This window comes from Dermacentor albipictus, chromosome 1, assembly GCF_038994185.2.
Source record: "Dermacentor albipictus isolate Rhodes 1998 colony chromosome 1, USDA_Dalb.pri_finalv2, whole genome shotgun sequence".
In the NCBI taxonomy this organism is placed as follows: Eukaryota; Metazoa; Arthropoda; class Arachnida; order Ixodida; family Ixodidae; genus Dermacentor; species Dermacentor albipictus.
In genome coordinates, this window is record NC_091821.1 from 410678563 (window position 1) to 410694234 (window position 15672).

Genomic DNA, 15672 nt, shown 5'->3' on the forward strand with positions numbered 1-15672 from the left:
TCGCGACAGAATGCTTCTGTTGCGACATCAGACTTTCTGCCGTAACGTCAGGAATGTCTGTCAACTACGGAAACGCGAGGAACTTCTGTCGTACAAGAGAAATTTCTCTAGTTGCGACATGAATTCCTGCTGACTTTTTCAACTGGGGTACCTTGTGGATTCTATCGCAGACGCAAGTAAATCACAAAGCTAATGAAGAAACACTGAATAAAACCGCGCGTAAGCAGCCGCGTCTATTCGCTGGAATGCACGGTAGCACTTGGCTGCGAACATATTGTACACCGCCGCACATTTCTGGCACCCACCACATAGGACACATTCACGCGGCGGAGACATGCGGTTTTTTCCAGGAATATTCGTGGGCCGCACGATAAATACAAAGGCATGGACGACAGGAGCGCAATACCACGGCCGCTCAATGGAAACGCACTTGTGGCAATACGCACACATTCACCACACCAACACGAAAGCAATGCGGATGACACGGGTGTAACCCGCGCCACACGAGCGATTATTCCTCGTAGATTTGATGCTTTCTGACTGAATAAGTTACAACGCGCACGGAAACATCGCACACTGGACGTGTACCTCCGAGATCATGTCAACAATTTCTAATGCTACAGTAGAGGGTGACGAAAGCAACAAGTCGTTTAAAACGAAGTGACGGCGCAGGTAGCACGGGTCAATGCACGGGCAGTAGCGCAAGGCGTCGTGGGTGGGCATGGATGGGCTTCAAAACAGCTGAAAGTAGGCGGCAAACTTTCCGGAAGGGAGCAATGGGAGACTTGGCTCGCCAGCCTTGACCAGGCACGGCGGACCACACAAGCCAGTGGAGTTCTGGGCTAGGGGACCCACCCCGTCACTTTCCACACCTTTCTTTTTCTTTTTTACCAAACCTTTATAAATATATTTCTTCAAATTACAGCCCAGAGAAGGTTTCCTAAGAATGGCATGCGCGAATCTCGAAGGCCATCTTTTTACTGCCCGCATGTGGCGGAAGCTGCTGGAAATCGAAAATACGTCATACAATTTCTTTCTGCGCTAAAGTATAGCGGATAATATAAACTGCGCGATGGTTGTTTATGTATTGCAACATCTACATGCAGTTGAGCGCAACAAGGCACAAAGCGAGTGTGTGCTGGTTATTATTTTAGTCATCGCGGAGGCCAACCAAACTCCCAATTTCACAGGTAGCGCCACCCACCGCCCCGTTTCAAAGTGGTTGCTCATAGTATCCATCCACCAATCTTGTTCCCTTGTTTACATGTGCTGTCGGTCGTACGAGTTGCTACGATGTGTTTGTTTGATCGTGTTTTTTCGTTTGCTGTAATGAATTGTGACTTAGTTCGCGTGCACAATATTGCCAAAAGATAGCTTGTGTCTCGCTGCTAACTCGCGGTATGCGTGGTGTGCCAGGCAAACGTGGACCAACGATTTTCATGCCATGGATCGCGTTCCCTTTGTCCGTGGTGGTTGTGGAGAGTTCGGTGGACGCCGCAAAGAAATGATGCGCATTATTAGCGTTCCGCAGGTCGTCCACTACGCAACTGCATGTATGCGGGAATAACTTTGCAGCTCCGGCAACTTGGAGGGCGCTTTTCGACCGCATCGTACCATTTAAAAGGTGAGTACACGCATGCTGTGCTTGCTTCTCGTGTGTGCCTAGAGTGCCTTGCGAGCGTAAGAAATCGAACTCCCACGACGACATTGACTGTGCCGATGCTTGCTGAGCGTTGGTTGACATAATTTGCTTGCGCAAGTTTATTGGCTTAATGCTAAATTGAAAGTCTTGGTGAGCGCTGCCTTCCGGTGAGAGGGATTAGGTTCGGCAACAGTCCTCATTTGCGCGAGCTGCCACTTTTCTGCTGAAGTTGGGTAATAAAGACTCATCTGCCTCTTTACCTATTCTTACTGAAATGGCGTTTCCTCTCTTACTTATGCTTCGAGGTTGTAAATAATGTCTGTTTACGCGGTTGTCGGTTTGTGAGCAGTTATTGGGAAAAAGTATAAACACCATGCAAGTGATCTTGCGCGCGACGGAGACGCGATGTAGATGGCTGTCGCGCTCGTTCGTTCCCTACAAGTCGTACCCCATGCGAGCGGTCTTGCGCGTGACGGAGACGCGATGTAGATGGCTGTCGCGCTAGCTCGTTCCGTACAAGTCGTACCCCATGCGAGCGGTCTTGCGCGCGACGGAGATGCGATGTAGATGGCTGTCGCGCTCGCTCGTTCCCTACAAGTCGTACCGCATGCGAGCGGTCTTGCGCGCGACGGAGACGCGATGTAGATGGCTGTCGCGCTCGCTCGTTCCGTACAAGTCGTACCCTATGCGAGCGACGACAATGAGAGCCGTCTCCCCGGTGTTGCCGGTATGAGGGCAGCAAATACGCGCCAAAAGTGTGCTTTATTAATTTAGTTTGCTGTGTTTTACTCAAAGGAGCAGCATAAAACATTTCTTTAATGTCTTGCAGTAGGTTCTTAACCTTGCACGTATCAAAATAGTCGTTTGCTTGTTCCGTGCAACAAGCGGTAGTACTCGACTGATGTACATCCAGTTCTGGCTTCGCGCTATTGTCTGTTCGCTCATAGCACTTCTGGGCGACGAGCGACGAATTCTAGATTTCCAGAACCAGGCGACAAAGAACGAGCGATATGTTCGCGCGACGGCCCGTTTACTCGCTCAAAGCCGTCGCGCACAAAATCTCCCTCATAGGGGTCGGGCAAAAAAATTTAAGCAATACGGCTTGCTACTACTACAGCTTACGTTTTGAGACAAGGTGTTTTGACATAACTAGAGATGACAAGGGAAAGTTGCTTAACTGATAGAAAAAAATGAATTGTTACGTAAACAAACATTTGTTTGTAATGTACTGTAGCTGTAGGTCTTAAAAATTTTATTGTCATGAAGAGGTCCCTATTATCACAATATTCATCAGTAACGTTGACCTTGTGCTCTGTTCCCACCCTGCAGTGGTGCAAACATTGTTTTTGTGACTTTTTCTGTGCTCCTTGCATGTGTTCACAATGACTTCTTTAAAGTGCCACTGCTATAAGTTAACACAGAACCTATCTTGCAGTGGCAAGGCCGTGACCAACAACAGTGTCCACGTCAGGGAGGAGCTATGGCTGCAGCAGCGCTGTGTGTAATCGGATGGTCTGGTCAGGTATGACTGAAGTGTATGTGTTCGCAAAAGTAGGATCTCGGTATCATTCGTCAATAAGTTCATGGACATATTACTCAGCAGTGCTTACTAAATAGACTAAATATCTGCTCAACTTTATTCAACTTGCTGCTTATTTGTGTTTGTAGACATTATGTACACATTACCTTGTTCACTTTAAAACTAGACCTAACATGTCTTGAGGTTTATTTTTTCTTGCATCAATCACTTGGCTGCGCGTTACATTTTATTTTGCTTAGTACAAATTATATCTACCTCTTGTTATTTTGTTTTATTGATTTGAAACTTTCCTGTGTTATACCTTTTATATCCACTTTTTTTTTCGTTTAGGCTACACGCTTGTGCAGTTTCTGCACACGTAAGGATTAAAAGTGTAATGGGCCAAATATGTCACAGGTCTAAGCATGCAGCATGCTTACCATTGTTTAACATTGGTATTACAATTATTGTGAGGGTTACTTGCACGAGCAAGACTAATTGAAAATAGTTGGACAAGACAGTGCACTAGACTTCAACTTAGAAGCTTTATTCAGGAAACACGCAATGAGGTCCCACCTTATGCTCAAAAATATCTGCCGACAGATGCATAAATAAATGTGCCACATGGGAGGAAACCAAATGCGCAACAAAGCCAATACTGCCCACAACAAGCCATTACAAAGCATTCAGCAGGTTCTTCTCAAGGTACAACAAACACTCCTTTATCAGTGAGTTCCAGTGAAGGAGTGCTTACACATTCATCAGCAGCCTTTGAAATGCCAAACACCAAATATTTCCTTATCTAACTGCCTGCCAAACCGTCTGAGCACTTGCTTGTTTTGAAAACACAGGTAGCATTTACGAGCACATCTTCGGCAGTGGTCAGCCAAATGGGCAGTGCCTGCTAGAGCGTTTACAGCGTTCCGGTGCTCCCTAAGCCTCTCGTTCAAGAACCTGCCCTTTTGTCCAATACAGCACTTTCTACAGGGAAGTGAAATCTTGTATACCACCCCCACATTGCAGTTAAAAGTGGGTGACATGCTCCTTAGTGCATGTACCCTGATTCCCGGCGTTGCTTACCAACCTGCACATTCTTGCGAGCTCTAGTGGCGCTGAAGAAAACACCTACACTGCACTGGTTTGCCACATTGTTTAGGTGGTGGGACACCCCATGTACAGATGGCACAGCCACAGGGCGCCCACTGGGACGTGCGTTATTGCACCGAGCAGCTGCCAGATCTGTTTTTACCTCTTTAATGAGGCTCCCAGTAATTGACACCAAGGTGTTATCGAGATATCCGGCCCTACATAAATGGCTCGCTTGGTTGCTGAGCGCTGCAGGAAACCTGGTGCACAAGATTTAACCAGAACAGCTCTCGGGCAGCTAGGAGCTATGCATCCTTTACCATGGAGTATGCCAAACGGTAGTTGAGCAAGGGCTTCTTTTTCCTAAGAGAGTATATATAATAAAGGAAAGTATGATTTAAAATTATACGAATATCGAATGATTGCAGGCGATCATCTTCTGGCAACTCATGTGTGAACTTGAGTCCTACTGAACACTGTTCGAAAACACCCACAATGTTTTTAACAGCAAAGCCAGCACAACAAAAAAGTCATTGGCACTACCACATTGCCCACTGGACGTACAGTAACGCACGTCCCAGTGGTAGCCGTGCAGCTCTGCCATACATACACAGGGTGTCCCACCGCCTAGAAGAAAGGTGGCGAACAAGTTTGGTGTGGGCATTTTTTCAGCACCGCTAACGCTCACAAGAATATGCAAGTTGGTAAACATTGCCGGGCGTCAAGGTACATGCACTAAGGAGCATGTCACCTGCTTTGTTAACTGAAATGTAGTGGTGGTATACTACATTGCCCTTCCCTGTGGAAAGTGGTATATTGAACAAACAGGTGCCTGAATGAGTGGCTTGGGGAGTACCGGAACGCTGTAAATGCTCTCACAGGCGCTGGCAACTTGGCTGATCACTGTTAAAGTACCCATATATGCTCCCCATGTTTTCATAACACACAAGTGCTCAGTCAGTTTGCCAGGCAGTTATATAGGGAAATGTTTGAGGTGTTTTGCACTTCGAAAGCTGCTGATGAATGCATAAGCACTCCATCACTGGTAACAGCTGATAAATAAGTGTTGTGTCTTCAGAAAAATTTGGTGAATGCTTTGTAATGGCTTCTTGTGGATGCTTATCAGCTTCTATGTGCATTTCGTTATCCCCTATGTGGCACATTCGTTTATGCATATGTCTCCACATTAACTGAGCATGCGGTGGCCTCTTTGCATGTTTCTTCTGAATAAAGCATGTCAGTTGAAGCCTACCGCTTTGGCTAGTCCGACTTTTATTCCGTACGCCTTGTTTGTGCTAGTAACTATGTCACAGGAGCTGTGTCAACGCCAACTAGCCCAACCTTCTCCATTAATTTCACAATATTTTTCAAGTTCCCAGAACAATGGACACGAGCTTGAATTTTTTTTAAATGGTACATGAAGGCCAGTATTCACTGTGCTGTAAGTACTACAGCAGTGAGGAGTTTTCTAGTAAGCTTGCTTTTTTTCTCTACATTTTTTAATATTTTTCTTAAGCTATACCCATTCATGCAAGTAGGCAATGTGGCAGAGTCTGTGTCCAGTTGCATCGTTTTCGACTTTGTCTATACTGCATAGACCACATAGTTGGTACATAGTTCAGTCTATTGATGCACTATCATTAAATACGCATGCAGTTTTGCACATGCAAGATTGCCTGCTCGCTATTGCTAAAGCATTTGCTGGTTATTGCTATGTTGCTCATCAAGTGAACTTGATTTCAACAGCACCACACAGAACATCTGCTTGGCAGTGGTGTAATTTTAATACTGATTATCAGCCAACAAGCTCTATGTCTACAGCTGTCCAGAAATAATTCTATTACTTTGTGTGTCTCCACATATTTGGTTAGCACAGTGGGCAGTTTTCTATTTATTCTGCTTGGTGCTGTTCAGGTGAGAATATTTTCAACTAGCAAGTGCAAAGTGTAATGCTGTCAAAAGCCTTTGATTACTGGGCAAATGAATTGAAAGCATTGTACGTAATACAAAAAGTATTTTTAACAAAATACTAGTGTTAAGAACAAGCATCATGTGCACTGCAACTCGTTGTTTTATGTTGGTATGCAGGTATCTCAAGCTAAGGGTGGTTGTGCATGTATTTTCCACATATTAGCTAATACTTTAGCTACATGAAACAGCCTATGTTCTGGCTGCTGAAGTCAAATTTGTGGTTGATGAACCTGCTTGTTTTTGCTGTGCACTTACATTTCTGTTGTTTCTTAAGGGTTGTAACCATGTGACAACTGATGTATTGCAGCAATGTCAAAGGTAGCTTCCACCCATTATTGCTACAGTGTTCCAACAGACACTTGTCGCCGTATTTGTGCATTTTCAGAGAACCAGCCGTATCCTCTAGGTGAAATTTGTAGTGTCGTCTTGAGTTTGCCAGTCAGTTCATATAACTCTTGAGGACAAAATTTACACAGTGAAGGAAGGGAGACCATACAACATGACCAGTGATGACTGAGTATTTTGATAGAAGGAATAAAAATAACACTGAGTGTGTGCTTATATTGTGCACAAGTTCCTTCAGAAGGAAAATGTGAGTTGTAATACAAAGGCAAAAAATCACAATAAACAGTATTTGCGTAAAAAAAGGTGAATAGTCAGACTAATTTCTATCCCTTGTCATCTAGAAAGGACGCCTTTTTTCATGCATTCATAATGAGGGCTTGCTCACACGTCTTCTGGTATGCCTCTCTGATTTCTCTTGTCAATTTTTCAACCTGGGTGGAAACAGATAAACTAATTTAATCTGGCCTAAAGCCCTATTGCGGCAATGCACGGCCAAGTCAGACGAACATGCCAGTCTTCACTGGCAGGTAACAAGTAAAATGTGGTGATTTCTTTGGTACATATTTAGTTCCTGGCCTGTCAGCTTCCTAACATTGGAATGCAGTACACTGCCCCTAACATGCACTAGACATATTTCGTGGTATGTTTAACCAAGCGTACCTCGCTTGCCTGTTCGCTTTTCTCAGTTCACTTGTGGACTGTGCTGCATACCTGCCTACTTTATTTTTTCGCTCGAAATATGTGTGCATAGCATTCCACAAACGCATTGAGAAAGGCGTCCAGGCAAGGGAGATTTGTATAAATTACCACTAAATATGTCTTGTGTCCGTCATTAGCAGTGTAGTCTATGCCTCTGTTCATGTGTATGTTTGTTCAAATGTACAGGGTCGTCAACTCTTGGCACGAACACTACTCGGCGTGGCCACGCCCCGCGGAGTGCCAGCGTGCATGATGCAGGGGGGATGTGGAGCTTCGTGTCATCTGCTAAAGTGCGGGAGCATGCCATGCTTTAGCGGATGACACACGACATGAAGTCCCACCTCTAAGCCCCTGTGCGCCTGCGCCGCTTAGCTCCGTTTCACAGCCATGCCATGCGCGCTGGCAATCCGCGGAGTTCGGCCACTCTGCACCATCTTCGTACTAAGAATGGACGGTCTTGTACATGGGGCAGACTGGCCGGTGTATAAGCATGTGCCCAGGAGAGCATCATTATTCACTCAAGGGACAAGCATGCTCGTCCCACTTGACAATGTATTGACACAACTGGTGATGTACGCCAGATTTAGATTGTTCATATCTTTGGTTTACTTAAGGCAACCGATTGATCAACATTATCACTGAGGCATACCATTTAAAAAAGAGGGACATCTGTCAGCCAGTGCTCATTATGATTGCATTACAAAGAGGAATACTCTCGAAATGACACGGAATAGTGATCACTCTGTGCTTATTTGTTCTATTTTTATGCAAGTACTGTTTATCATGATTTTGTACATTTGTATTGCAACTTGTGCCCTTTGTCTTAAAAGATCGCTTGTGCAGTGCAAGGGCACATGCAGTATACATATTATCTTTAATTTTTGCATCAAAATTAATGTTGAATTGGTAGCTTTTGTGTCTTGTTGTCTTCTTTCGGTCGCTTGTATCACTCAAAAGGTAAACATTAACGTACACCAACTTTCTTAATTACTTGCCCGTCAGTGTTGATAAACATGAAATGTTGTTTTCAGCCAGAATATTCTTACCATTTCTCATTCCCGGTCAGCATAGTGCTAATATCCTTTGGCTTTTTATAAAGCGTGCTAATATGTATTTCTGATTAATGCAAAAGTTAGTTCTAGTTGGTGGTAGCTGCACTTGGACATCATGACAAGTGCAAGGGCACACACACACACGAAGAGACACAGTCTGAACGGGCGCTAGACATCAACTGAAGGGCTTAATGACGAAAAACAGCAACGCACATATTGCGCAAAAACCTACAAAAAGATGTAGAATGTGCAATTGTCCCTAAAGAGAATTCCGCTGCCGCTGCACTAGCGCTGTACTATTACAACAAACATTTCGAACCTGGTCGCAGTAAAAGGAGCGTGCACACCGAGTTCTGAAGTTTGAAGTTGTGACGGGACTTGGTGCATTCGTCGTTGCAGTTTAGTCATGACGAAAATATAACTGCTGAGATGAGTGAGTGGTGCGTGTGGTTTTCAGAGCCCACAAGGGAATTCACTTGTTTTCAACCATACAAGGGTAATCATACTTTCAAGGCATGTCTCCAGTGTTCTTTAGAACAAGGCCATGTAGTGTGTGATGGTGGTGGATTTTGGAGACTGGCACGCGTAAGTCTCTAGGTAACATGTGCTGCACTATTCTCCGTGTGACAGTGCAATCTTGGAGGCCTTGATGTCACTCGTTCTTGCACTGTTCTCTGCATAGCGGTGCGCCTATTTGAATCAATTGTTTCGCTTTCTCTATTAATTGCATTATTGCAAGGTTAGACTGTACGAAATTTGAGTGTTTGCTGCCCTTGAAATGGGAAAATTTTATTAGTTTAATCCTTTACACAAAAATGAATTTCTTGGTGAGGTTGGGTTTAACACCAGTTTTTTTAAAACTTGTTCGAGGGGCAGAAATTGGAAAATATAGAGTTGCATCAGAAATTGACGGACCTAACTAACCTATATCATATTGTTTTATACAAGTGCGTTTTAGTGTTAAGAATACTGCTCAGGAAAAAAACACTTCATATCTATTGCAGGTACAGATTGGTGTGGGATTTGTGATGCCACTCAACAAGTGGCATTACATATTCAAGTCTGCTTCCAACGGAAAGTGCCCATTAGAGGTGTCATGGCACCTGTGGACACCAGTGCAAGCAGGTGAAAGCAGCCTGACTGGACAGGCCTGCCGGACAATGTGCCGCGCATCTGGGAAGCTTCTGGCAACACCTCTCGGAGAAAGTGGCTGCTTTGAAGAGTAAGTCAACTGTCACCTCATTTAAGAAATATAACTGCATATCTACAAGTTATCTGAATGAGTTAGCATTACATGATGTATACAGAGCGACAAGAAATGCCAAAGCAAGAATGAGGCAAGTGCCTATATATTATATCTTTTTCTTCTGCTGTATATGCACTGTGTCTCGACACACAATTTAAATGTCTGTGTGGGTATGAAAAGCAGCACAAGATAATTTCGGGATATGGGTTTCCAGCGAAAACCATCCACAAAGTTTCCCCCATAATCAGTTTCAATTAAAAACAATCAAGAAAGTCGGGTGGCTACACGAGCGGTTAATTTTGACAGGACCTCGATAGCTTGCATTCACCTGCTGCTCATTGTCTTAACAGAAGTGAACATTTAAGCACCTCATTGTCTTTGAAATTTCTAATGTAGACTTGGCATGCGTTATTGTAGCTTTTCACACTGCAGCTTTCATTTCACTTTTTTGAAATAATGCTTCTCAAGAAAATTGGGTTCCGACACAGCTTGGCAAATTGTATGGTCTAAAGAAGCTTTTTAAACCACCGCCTTCCAAAGTGTTGACTGTGGTCACCTGATGTGCTGCTTTACAATCTGCAGCGTTCACAGCCAAGCAATTTCAAAACACTATTCTGATTATTGGGATGTAAAAGTTATAAACAGGGATAAAGTGCCTCAGAAAGGGTGGCCAACGTTTCGTTAGGAGGACCTATCTTCTAAAAGGCTGCCTCGTCATCCTCGGCATGTTAGTTTTAAAGTGTTAGTAGAGTGACGTCACATGCAGTTGTCGGGAGTGGCTGGTTGTAAAGGGAGAGACTTGAAGGAGAATGAGCGCGGTCACCTGATGTCTGTAAGCATGATTCCTAAGACGTAGGAACAGTAGCGGGAGTGGGAATGCGGGGAGAAAAGGAGAAAAGGAGAAAAAAAGAGACACCAAGAGGGAAAGAAAGAACAAGAAAAGAAAAAGAAGGGCAAAGGAAGGTGTTGGGGAAGCAAGAGGTTAGGGAGCATTCAGGGGTGTCTTTGGCAGCATGTCCATGTGGCTTTAAAGGAGCCGGTGAGGCGGTCAGTGCTCGAGTAACAAAAACAACCCGAAAAGACATTAGTTGAAAGAATGACTTGAGTAGTATAGCAGCAATGCGTCGGATAATTTAGAAGGAGTTAAGATGGCAGTAAGGAGTCCGGAATGCAGTGCATAGGGTAGCTGGAAGGCAGCGGCATGGTCTTTCTAGGGACGTTAGTCCCAGTAGCTCAATGTAGGTGTCGTCACAGCGGTATGCAGAAGTGGCAATACCCTGTGTGGCTGAGGCACCGAAGAAGGTATCCTGGCGCCTGGGACTTTGGATTATGTTGGTGAGGGTGTTTCGAAAAAATATAATAAAGAATGGACAAATATGGGGGTGAACTGAAACTGGAATAACAAATAAGAGGGTGGCATGAGCAAAAGCGGGCGGAAACAGATGTACATGGGAAAACATATTTATGCTAACATATTTATGGGGATTCTACAGACTTTCTATTGCACTGCACTGACAGGCCCCACACATACCTACGATACATAGACGACATATTCATAATATGGTGACATGGTCAAGACAGCCTAGATAAATATGTAGGATTTCTCAATTCTTTTCACCCAACAATAAAATTCACATCAAAATCTTCAATGGAGCGCATAAACTTTCTGGACACAACAATATACATTGACACTGGGACACTAATGACAATGCTGTATGGAAACCTTTTGACAAACAACAATACCTTGAATATACAAGCCACCATCAAGCCACATTGCAAAGAAGGCATATTTAAAGGCCAAGTACATGGCTACGTCACATGTGTGTTGAAAACCAAGACTACATAGATAGACTTGATCACTTTAAAGAAACCCTATCAAACGGGAACCACCCAATGAGTGCCCTTCAGAAAGCCTGCACCGATGCAACCAAACTTGACTGAGCCGAGGTGCTCAAGCCGCACCCTAGGATCACAAGAACAGCGCCTCTTCTTACTGCTAAATTCTCAAACACACTCCCAAACATGAACAACATCCTCAATAAATACTACCCAATTCTCCCCAGCAACCAGAAACAAGATTTTTCCTGCCCTGCCCAGAGTAGTCTTGAGATCCAACACTATAATATTAAGGACATTCTTGTACGTGCCAAACTAAAAACAACAAACTTAGGAACCAGTCCCTGTGGCTGCCCGGGTGCTCTACATGCAAGCATATTTAATCTACTACTACAGTAATAAGTACAGCATCAAATTACTCAAACAAGGTAACTTCGAGTTTCATCTGCACATCAAGCAGTGTTGTCTACTGTCTAGAATGTGCCACTTGTAGCAAATAATACATAGGTGAGACAGGAAAAAAAATTCATAAAAGACTGAACGGTCATCGCACAGATACAAAACAATTTACCTAAAGCAGTAGCCAGCCATTTCAATGAACATGTAATATGTGACAAAGCAAGGCTCTATAGACTACAAATTTCCGCTCACCTTGCCAGAGGAAATATACGGAATCATACCTCATACACAAGTTTAAATGCCTACATCCAATGGAAATCAATTTAACACATAGCAACTTAGAATCTTTAAAAACTTTAAAGCTGTAACTTAAATCGGAAAGCCTCATGTCATCAACCAAGGCACAAAACACATTGTGCCACCAGCTAAACTTAATTCTTAACCTCACCTATTTCACCGTTTCTAATTTTTACCTGCTTACTACTCTATTTATTATATTCTTTCATGTTTTAATGTTTATATCAACTGTATGACCCCTTTTCCCATGTACACCTGCCTCCGCCCACTTTTGCTCATGTAATCCTGCTATTTGATATTCCACTTTCAGTTCCTCCCTTTTGTCTGTTTTCTATCATATTTTTTTAACACCCTCACCACCACAATCCAAAATCCCAGATGCCAGGATACCTTTTTCTGCGCATCAGTCACACAGGGTATCACCAGCTCTATATACCACTGTGACGACACCTGCGTTGAGCTACTGAGGCTGACATCCCTAAAACACCATGCCTCTGCCTGCCAGCTACCACATGCATTGCATCCCAGACTCCTTGTCGCCATCTTAATTTTTTCAACATTACCCAACGCATTGCTGCTACGCTACTCAAGTCATTCCTTCAACTGATGTCTTTTGGGGTCTTTTCTGTTACTCGCACACTGACCGCCTGACCAGATCTTCTAAAACGGCAGAAACATGCCGCCAATGACATTCCTGAATGCTCCCTAACCCCTCACTTCCTTAACACGCTCCCATGCCCTTCTTTTTCTTGTCTTTCTTTTTTTGCCTCTTGGCATCTCTTTTTTTCTCCTTTTCTTTCGTTTCTTTTCTCGCCGCCTTCCTATTCTCACGGTCTTGTGCCCTCGTCTTAGGAACCATGCTTACAGACGTCAGACGACAGCGCCCATTCTCTTTAAAGTCTCTCCATTTACAACCAGCTGCCACTGACAACAACTGCACGTGAAGGTCACCCTACTAGTCCTTTAAAACTAATATGCCAAGGCTGACCAGGCCACTTTTGACGAAGATAGCTCCTATCGAATCATTGGCCAGCCTTTCTGAGGCACCTCATCCATGTTTATAACCTTCATACCACAGTGTGCTATTCCATCTGTCAGCCGCTTTCTTGATTTTAAATGTTCTGATTATTGAAGTTTGTAAGACATGGCCTATCAGCACTTTCGGCATACTTTCAGTGATCTCATTTTATTTAAGCATAAGAATGAGGAAAGAACTGCTACACAAAGAAAGCACCTCATACATTATTCGCATGTACGCTCTGATCTGCATAGCTGATCTTGTTCTACGCAAAGCATCCTAAAATTTTCATGCCTCTCGTCGGTGCCAAGAAAAGCAAGGTGCTGGGCATCATGCGGAATTCCAGCGCTTTCCGGCAGCCTGGATTAGAAAGGACTGTATAGTGTAACTGTAACTGGCATTCTTCTGCCAAGATTCAATTGTTTTATGGATCGAAGTACTAGGTACTCTTGTAGTCGCATCAACACTCTGCCGAAGATTTCATTTCCTACAGAAATATGTTTTTTTTAAACAGACGAGCATGAAAAATTGCTGTGTATTACATTAAGATGCTTCTTTAGGCTTCTTTTACATTGAAGATGTAGGTTAGCTTAGCAAAGTAGCAATATAGAGATTGAAAAGTAGAAAAAAAATGGCAGATCCCATGCACTGTGAGAATCGATGTACACGAAGCTCACATTGTTTGCTTTGATTGACAATAATTAACGGTGATGTTAGTAGCAAGTTTGTAATTTTTTCAGCGTTTAGTCCAATACGAAAGTGGCAAGTTGATGTTAAGCGTTACCTTGCATGCACCACTTCTGTTTGTCTGCATAGTCCACAGAACACACAGAGAGATGTGTTTGCTTGAGGCGTTGCTGCGAGTCATTGTTCATAATCTCTGAGAGGGAATTGAGCGTTGTCATTGCCTCACATGGCGCACCGTATCATGGGAGAAATATTAAACTTTAATTGAAATATGAGGCTGTGCATACTTCAATTAGGTATTGTAATTGTATGTATACATAAGTTCGCGGTCTGCACTACATTTCACTGCATAGCGAAGACGCTCCTGTTCTGTGTGACACTTCTTTCTAGTCTGGGTGACCTCGACGTCGAGTGCACGCCTTGCTGGCGCGTGTTAATGGGCTCCTTCTACATACATGGGCAACACACTGTTGAGATTCCAGCTCAAAGCGTTCTCTTCAGACTAAGGACGATTCTAATGTTTACACTATCGCAGCCCAGCATCTGCATTTTTCTCGCATAGAAATTAAAACCAGCAAAGCACGTGCAATACACACTAACGGTGAAATGCTGGGGCAGCAGCGCCGGTCAGGATGTGCAGAGGTGAGCGCCATCTGGTAATGTTGCAAGAAATCCAACGGCACGCATGACAAGACCATAGCAGCTGCAGCGCCCGTAATGTTGGGAGAAGAGGCGAAAAATGCTTCACTTTAAAACATTAGTTGCCATCATTTGCAGCTAAATAAAGCTTGCAAGCCAGCCATTATACAGCTTTTATATGAAATCTTTTATGCCTATATGGCAAATGCTAAAGTTACGACTTCCTCACCAACTGCACGAGCAACAAGTAAAGCTAACAAATGATAGAATGGACAAACCAGACAGCTTGCACCTTGCAGCTCTCCTGCATGCGTTAGAGACAGTGTAGCCAAATTGTGGCTCTCCGAATTTGACAGGAATTTGGGTGGTCGAAGAGCAGACAAATTATGCAAAATCAGAAGCCAAATATCCACCCCATAAGGCTTTGAGTACAGCTCCCTTGTGTCTAAATTTTGCAGTTAAGCCAACCTCCAGATGAGAAGAGACGTGGCTTTGGCAAAAAACATACAAAAATTCCATGTAAATCTGCAAAACAATGTGATGCATGTGTATGCATTCTCACTGCAAATAAACCTGGGCTGGCTTGCACCCTGGGTAGCATGTTTTGTGTGTGACATTTGCTGCATTTTGTTATCTGAAACTTTTTTTGAAGTGATTAGAGCAGATTTTCTTCATTCACTTATTGCTAGAAATCATTGGAAAAACAATTTACTTATATATTTATTGCACTCTCCTTTTAGACTGCCTGGAGAAATATAGAAGTGACCATCCAATGATGCCACCTGCACCACATCCGGAGAACCACCTTGCTTCCCTGCGAAAGCACCATTGGAGCTTTCTTTTACACAAGCAGGACGCCAGGGCAAGCGAGTAGAAAAGTAAATACAGTACAAGTCCAGTGATGCTTTTTCAATAAACTGTGATGATATGCTATGTAGTATGGTGCTTTACAGATTGATTCTTTTTGGCATGAAAATAGCCACATCTTGGCAACATGTATATACAGACTGTACACTTCACAAGACTCAACAACACATAAAGATAGCCCGTCATGAGCTTCCGAATAGGAATGGCTGCTCCTTCAATTCATCACACAACTTGCCTTTGACGTCCTGCGCCCATGATGATATCCAACCCAGTGCCCACCGCGCCACCCAGCACCCGCCGTGCCACCCAGCACCCGCCGTGCCCAGCAACCACCATGCCGCCCAGCACCCACCGTGCCACCCGTCACCC

The 15672-nt window shown here is 43.8% G+C and overlaps 1 long non-coding RNA gene across 1 annotated transcript; it reads left to right on the forward strand.

Annotated features, from left to right (window-relative positions):
• The first annotated feature begins 1244 nt into the window (after nucleotides 1–1244).
• On the forward strand, nucleotides 1245–15373 carry LOC135901532 (uncharacterized). The gene is made up of 4 exons (XR_011511451.1): nucleotides 1245–1624; nucleotides 3078–3164; nucleotides 9319–9536; nucleotides 15177–15373. It is a non-coding gene; the product is annotated as an uncharacterized lncRNA (long non-coding RNA).
• Nucleotides 15374–15672: the final 299 nt, after the last annotated feature.